Below are 7,974 nucleotides of genomic sequence, written 5' to 3'. Positions count from 1 at the left end.
CACCCCCCTGGGCATCTTCCCCCTCCCCCATCCATCCCAGCCTTGCCCCTGCATCTGCACTCACTGATCGCCCAAGTCCAACTGCCCTGGGGCTGCCTGCTTTGCTCCTTAGGGACAGCTCCCATTGTGACCTGTCTGCTGTGATGTCACAGCCACCAGAGACACATCACTCATCAACACGCCCCAGCCTGAGCACCACTCCTCTCAGCAGCGTTTGGTTCTGGGCATCATCACCCCAATTCCAAAGCTACCAGGCAGGTCCTCCCTGGGGATCTTCTTGCCAAAGTGGGCAGTCCCAGTCAGTCCCATGTCCATCCTTGTGAGGAAAAGCCTGTCACCATGAGGACAGAGTTGCAGAGCTGCGTAACTTCTGCAGAGGACATTGCCCTGCTTGCTGTGCCTCCACCTGAGTCTGACAAGTGGCACCACAGCACCAGCTCAGCTCCGGCCATTTGGCTTCCCGTCAAATGTTTGGGGATTTCAATAACGCTTTTTATACCTTTTCTCATGCGATCCTTCAGGACCAAGTTTCCAGTACACTTCTGGAGAAACACAGCCTGCTGTGGGTGAGCAGTTGGCTTACGGGTCAAGCACAGTTGGCACTAGGGACCAGGAGAACTTCACGCTGGTGACCTGTCACTAGTCAGGTTGCCCAGGGCTACTTCTGAGGCCCTGTGCTCTTCAAGATCTTCATAAAAGACTTGGATGCAGGACTGGTAGGGACACTGAGCAAGTTTGCAGGTGACACAAAACTGGGAGGAGCTCTTGTCTCCCTCAGAGGCAGGCAGGCCCTGCTGATAGACCTCGACTCATTAGAGGACTGAGCCATCACCAACCATAGGAAGTTCAACAATGGAAAGTGCTGGATTCTGCACCTGGGAGGGGGCAAACCTACATGTAGGGAACATGCTGGGGAATGAGATCCTGGAAAGCTGGGGGTCCTGCTTGGTGGCAAGCTGAATATGAGTCAGCAGTGCTCTGGCAGCCAGGAGGCCCAAGCATGGGCTGGGGGGCATCAGGCAAAGCATGGCCAGCAGGGCAAGGGACGTGTTGTGAAAGGAGTGCTTTAAGGTCACTCAGACAATTTGCACCACAGCAGGGGATTGTCCCGCTCTGCTCTGCACTGCTGCGGCCTCCCCTGGAATATTGTGTGCAGGTTTGGGCACCACAGGGTAAGAAAGATATTGAGCTCCTAGAGAGCATCCAAAGGAGGGCAATGAGGGTGGTGAAGGGCCTTGAGGGGAAGCCATATGAGGAGCAGCTGAGGGCACTTGGTCTATTCAGCCTGGAGAAGAGGAGACTGAAGGGAAACCTCACTGCAGTCTACAACTTCCTTGTGAGAGCAAGAGGAGGGGCAGACACTGATCTCTTCTCTGGGGTGACCAGTGATAGAACCTGAGGAATGGGCTCCAGTTGTGTCAGGGAAGGCTTCGGTTGGGTATTAGGAAAAGGTTCTTCACCCAGAGGGTGATTGGGCACTGGAACAGGCTCCTCAGGACAGTGGTCACAGCATCAAGCCTGACAGACTTCAAGAAACATTTGGACAGTAATCTCAGGCAAATACTGTGACTCTTGAGAATGATCCTTTGCAGAGTTAAGAGTTAGACTTGATGATCCCTGTAGGTCTCTTGCAACTCAGCATATTCTCTGGGTCTGTAATTTTACTAAACACTTGTTCATCCAGCTTCCAGTGAAGCCAAAGACAGACAAAAGGCACTACCTCAAATCATAACAGATCTGCAAAACTACAAAAAAGTTACCTTTTTTTTTATTATTATTTGATCCAGCATTTTCCCATTCACTGTGGAGTACAGCTTACAAAAATATTTGGTTTAGTGTATCACATCTGAGCCCCGGTAGTATCTTATTTTCTGCAAGATTTGAGAAGCTTGTGTGAAGTTTACATCCTGAGTCATGACAGATTCCTGAGGGCCAAGTTTTATCTGTAAGACTTTTTTATTTCCTTACTGCTATAAATAGTACAATTTTTTTATTTAAACTCAGTCTTCTGTTTGAACATGCTGTACCTTTTGACTCCAAGTTGCTTATCATTTCAGAAAGCAAATGACCAAGGAAGAAGAGGAAAGGACACAGAATTATTTTTTAGTTCTCAGCTTTTTGCTTTCACAGCTCCATTCCATAGACAAGCTATGAATAACAAATGCAACATCAACCTGAACATTTTATGCTTCCCAAATAGAAAAATGCTATATACAATCATTAAAGGGCACATAAAAGATGAAGGAACCTCTCAAAAACCCTGACCAAGAGCAATTACCAACATCAAAGAGTTGAACTGAGAAAGAAAAAGTCTTCAAAGGAGCATAACCCAAACATCATAACAAAAATGAGCCCAGAACAAAACTCAAGGTTTGCATTTTTGCCCTTCTAGTTTGGATGACATTTTGAAAAAGGTGTCTCTAAGGCAACAAAGATTTAGGACCAAGACTCACAAGAACAACAATCAATCTTTCTCCTCCCTGAACGTTGCCCAAGGACTTGCTGGTCAAAACATCCATGACCCAATTGTACCCAATTCTAGAGGCTGGAAAAGAAAAACCTCTGATGGCACAATTTGATTGTGACAATATGATCTTCTTGGAAACACAATAAAATGCAATAAAATAATTACAGATTACAAAACAGATGTCAGCTGGTTAGTACGACACAAGGACATTTAAGAAGTAGCTCCAACTGCCCAAGTCCTGTTATTGCCTTACAAGTTAAAATTAATTGAAGAAAAAGACAGGAAAGAAAATAATAAGGTTTATAGTCTGATTATGAAATGTGTGTGGGGGCAACAGAAGTTTAAGGACAGAGTTGTAGTACTGACATGAATTCAGGAAAAAGTAAAGCAAGGGAAGCAGAGCACCATTAAAAGCTCTCTTGGTGCAGCTGTTCAAAACAAAATCCCTTGATGCTAGAAAGCATAATTGAGGGAGGCAACTTGGTGGGAAGCCCTGCTAAGGTACTCGTGAACCTCATTAAAGAAAGAGAGATCGAGCACTGGGTGCACTGTATTTGGAGAAATATAAACTATCCTTTATTTTGAAGATACTCATGCTACAGACAAGTCATTTAAATTAGGCAGTCACAAATGATAACACAGAAGATATTCTAAAAGGATGACAGCAGGGAGAACTCTGAAGTGTCAGGACCTGATCTGCCCCACTGCATCATCTCCTAAGACTGTGTTGACAAGGTCCACGGTGCAGTGTCTCTCTGGCTGTGCAACCCCCACTAAACAGAATAAAAGAGAACAATTTCATTCCTTTATAGATGTCCCCATGCAGAAAAATGTGTAACCAGGTTGAACTGCAGGATCTTCTCATAAGCAACATGATGCACATCTCATGTCACTTTATCACCGCCTTTCCTGCAGATATACAGTGACGAGGGGATCTCAGACAGGGCATCCACTAGAATATCATAATGATAGGAATTTTGTAAAATGTCACAGACTCTCCAGTACAGCCAGGAAGAAAAAACATTTTTTTGCCACACTTTGTTCTATCAAGTGATGTGTTTATTTCCAAGAACTACAGTGGTGTAGCTGTCCATGTGTGCTAACAGCAATGCAATCCTCTCGGGCATTCAGGCAGTGCATGGAGATTTTAACTATCAAGGAAAAGTACTTCTCATGCTACATAATGTATTAAAGGTTTGATGCACTCTTTATTTCACTCTAGGATGACATAATGGGATTTTTTTTTCCCAAAGCACACACTGAGGTCAATGGTTGATATGCAAATCAGACTCTGTAAATATTCAATATATTTAGCCCTTTAAAATGAGATCCAGCTAATGATAAGTTCTGAAGCATGAAGTTAATTGTTTTCACTATCTAGAGATGCAGAAACTGCCATTATTTCCTGAAAATGGCTTTTATACTTCAGATATTATATACAGTGTCAAATAGACTATGATTTATGTCAGACATGCAGTACGTTCACCTCAGTGCTCTCCTCTCACAAAACAAAGCCCTCAGGCACGAAAAGAAAGTAACTAGAAAGGATGTGCACAGCTGCATTCCTACCCTTGACAGAGAGACATACAGGTAACAACGCTTGCCAAAAAGTGATTACCGTTATGGGGTAATGGAAAAAAATGGGTCAAAGCAATTTTCCAACTGTACTGTCTCCTTCACAAACTTCAAAGCCTCATTTACCCTTTTTCCATTTTATGTGAGAGAAAATTCATGAGGCTCATGAGACTTTAATAATAAGTTAATTACGATGAAAAATAAGACTGAAAAGCCTTGCAGACTTGGTTGAGACTGTCTTTCTATCTTATTTTACTCTTTGGGTCAAAAGACAGGGCAATTGCTCTTTTATTGTTTCCCTTCCTCTTCCTCTATTCACTCAGGGCTCAATACTCTGGAACAACAAAAATCAAAACAAAATCCATTCAGTGTTTTTTGAACCTAAAAGATGGAAGTCTCATGTAACTTCAAAACCAATTCATGTTAAAGCAAGATAAAACTACAGTCCTTAAAACTGGAACAAAAATACTAAACATGCTGAAGTCTGAGTGTTTATAGAATCAGGCTCAGCTACCATACAAGTAGGAAGTAAGCTCAGCTGCCATACAAGTCCCCAAACTTCATATTTCTGGGAGGGTGGGTTGGAAGCCTTCAGATCTAATGGAGGCTCACGAGAGTCAGTGAAGTGATGGAGTTCTGATGAAAGTGAAAAAAATTATCATCAGTGGCAAAACAAAAACAAACATAAAAACCCCAAAGCACTGCTTTGTAAAACACTCTGAATTATTTAGTAGTGTGAAATAAAAATGAACTTTACAATCCCTATTGGACATCAGGATTCTGGGCTCTATTCAGACAAAGGACAAAAAACTGGAGCACCAAACTTCTTTTCCTTGTAGAAACCCTGTGCATACCTGATAAAGAGATTGTGATCACCATTCCTAAGAAAGATCACCAATATTTAAAACCATGTGAAGCTGAATGCTCTGTGAAACTCAGTTATCAAATGTCTCCCTCCTGTTTATGCTTTATCTTGGTCCTCCCTGACTTCCTACAAAATATATGTAGGGCCAGTGTAGATTCTGGTCTATAAGACATCTAACTTTATCCTAACCAGACAGCCCATCTCAGAATACATTTAAAATAATCTAATAAGCAAATTACAGTAATAGTCATTTGGAAGTTGCAACATGCCAACAGCCATTACAAAGAAGAGTTTGATACTGTGCAGTTTTCTCTTTCTAAGAGGCATAGGAAATAACTAGCTCTGTGTAGTGTGGGCTGAGATATGTGAGACATCTACTGTCAGCAACTTTACTTGTTTTGGTATTCATTAGATCCATGAGGTACCTATGATCTGACTAGTCTTTCCTTTTGCATCTGTGAAAACCTGACACCAGATTCATACTGATAAATCTTTAGTAAACTTTGCTAAGGTTTTATCAATACAGAGTCAGATTCAGGACTTCATAACAAATATTTTGATAGAGTATTTTAACTTGGAGGTCTCCAGCTCACTTGTGCTGTCATTTTTACCACTGGGCCTGAAATGAGAGCCCTTGGAGATGTGAGAAAAGCCCATTATCAGGTGTGTTGCAGTCCCACTGTACATTAGCCTAAATACAGCTTACCTATCATGACAAGTCAATCTCCTGGTCTTGGCTGGTGATCACTGCAGAACTGGATTAGCCAGGTTACATTTAGATACAAGTTTCTCACTTCATACTCTTTTGTTATCTTTCCCTTTGCTAAAGTTTAACATCCCTATATAGAAGACAACATGAGCATCCTTCTTCAACCCGAATTCCAGGCTTGACTGAAACTATCACAGAGGACTGTGTTTTTACAAGTTAAAGGAGCATGGACCCTGAAAATAAAGCAAAACAAAACCAAACCAGAAAACAAACAACCCTTTCCTGAAAAAAAAACAATTACTTTGGATCACTCTATCCGCGTTTACTGTGTATTTGTTTTGAAAATATTCCAAAAGGGACATCGTTACTTACGCCAACATTGCCAAATCCTTAATTGCACAAATGCTTCCATCTGGAGGAAGGAAAGATTTAGAGGCTGTTTAGCCAAAACAAATTATATTTTAACTCTGAGATATGAATGCATATGCCTGGGAGGTCTCAGCTGCAGAGTCCGATGAGCTTTTCAAATGTGGGAGTTCCTACAGCTTCTGAAGTTGACTGATGGGTTGACTGCTGGAGCAATTACCAGAAACAGTGGGCCAAATCTTCTTCAGTTCATTTGCTCTGAAATGTGGCTGGATTCCTGGCACAAGAACTTCCACTCCCTTGTGTGGGGCTGTGATAGTCTCCAAGGAGTTCTGGGGCTGCAAATAGAAAACATTTTCATCTTCACAACTGGCCATCGACATGTAGTGCATTGTATTTTAAAGAACCTCTATTTATTTTAGATAGTATCACACTCTACACAGCCAAAAATCATTTGCTGTAACATTCTGATATGCATTATGTAGACAGAATGCTTCTTAGTTTAGATATTTCTAGCACCAAGTTTAGGCAAAATGCTAAGTATTTCTTCTGAAATATTTCAAAACAAGTATGAGAGTTCACAGAACTAAAAAAAAAAATCTGCTGCAGAATGTTACAATATTTAGGCATCAGGCATATTGCAGCTAACTATATATTATTGATGCAAAGCAGACTTAAACAAGAGAAAAGACTGCCAACACTGTTCATCTTGAAACAACCTCATCCCAAAAAAAGGATACAGTGGAGATGTACTTTACTTTGTACATGCAGGGAAGTCAAGGCACAAACATGTACACAACATAAAATATATATTATATACCAATAGCAGATTCAAAAACAGAATGCATGTTTCCTAATAACCATTCCTGTGATATTCCCCCGAAAAACAAACCCCAAATTAACCAATGCAGGAATATACATCTAGTTAGAGATCAGAGCAAATAGTCTCTAGTTGGCATAAATCAGTATCCTTGAAATGACCAACACTAGTTTGTCCAGCAGATCCCTCATTTGGATTAAACTTCTTTTAGTGGCCCTAAAATCTGGAAGGATGACACCCAAGCTGACATCTCCAGCTAAGGATCTGACCAGCATGTATCTTTAAGCACTAAAGAATCAGAGCCAGAGGAGAGGAAATGAGTCAGTGAATACAAATACTATGGTAATATGGACTGCTAGGAAGAGTGTATTTTAGTGAATTTGAGATGAACTCATATCATCGCTCTCACATTAGCCTGGGTCATTGCAAAGGAGGCACAAAACCTTTAGACTTCAGATATTGTGTCTTTGCCACTCATTTTTATTTTGTTTACAACTTGATTTTTTTTTTTAATTCTCCAGCTCATTCCAGCTTTTGAAGTCTTTGTTACTATGGAAACAGTTACAGTGTTGGTCTACTCATAGCCTAGTGATACCTCAGAGCAGAAAAAAAACAATAAGGGAAGAGTTTGGGGCAAAAATTGCTTAGATTTGAAATCATAAAGAAGGGGACAGTTTACTGCCCCCTCTTTAGCTCTCTAATTCACTGCTGACAAAATCAGAAAGGTTAGTTTACCCAGTTTAAATAGGTGGTTTTGCCTGAAGTGTACTAGCACAAACACTTAAACACAAACAAAGATAACAGAGTTGTGCCACCTCAGCAGATGGAAATAACCAGCAGCTGGGCATGGCAGAGCCTTCTGCTGGAGAGGGACCTTCATGGACTTGGAGGCATGCTAGTATGCTATGTTACATTACTAGCATAGTAAATTTTCTCTGGACTGTTCTTTGGGATTCATGCCAACAAGCAAGAAATGGCTCTGGTCTATGCTACAAAATTTTCTTAACCTTCACAATAATCCTTACTGCTTATTAAGGATGGTGTCCAGACCATGTGACTTCCAAAACCAATGCACTGGATCTTTTTGGAGAAGTACCTGTTGACCCAGGATGAAGTCAACCAAGGCCATTCACACAGTTCAACAAAACAGTGGTTTGTACCTCAAAACACAG

The sequence above is a fragment of the Manacus vitellinus genome, unplaced genomic scaffold (assembly GCF_001715985.3).
Source record: "Manacus vitellinus isolate BGI_N305 unplaced genomic scaffold, ASM171598v3 scaffold_3_pilon, whole genome shotgun sequence".
Classification (NCBI taxonomy): Eukaryota; Metazoa; Chordata; class Aves; order Passeriformes; family Pipridae; genus Manacus; species Manacus vitellinus.
This window is presented reverse-complemented; position numbering follows the sequence as displayed.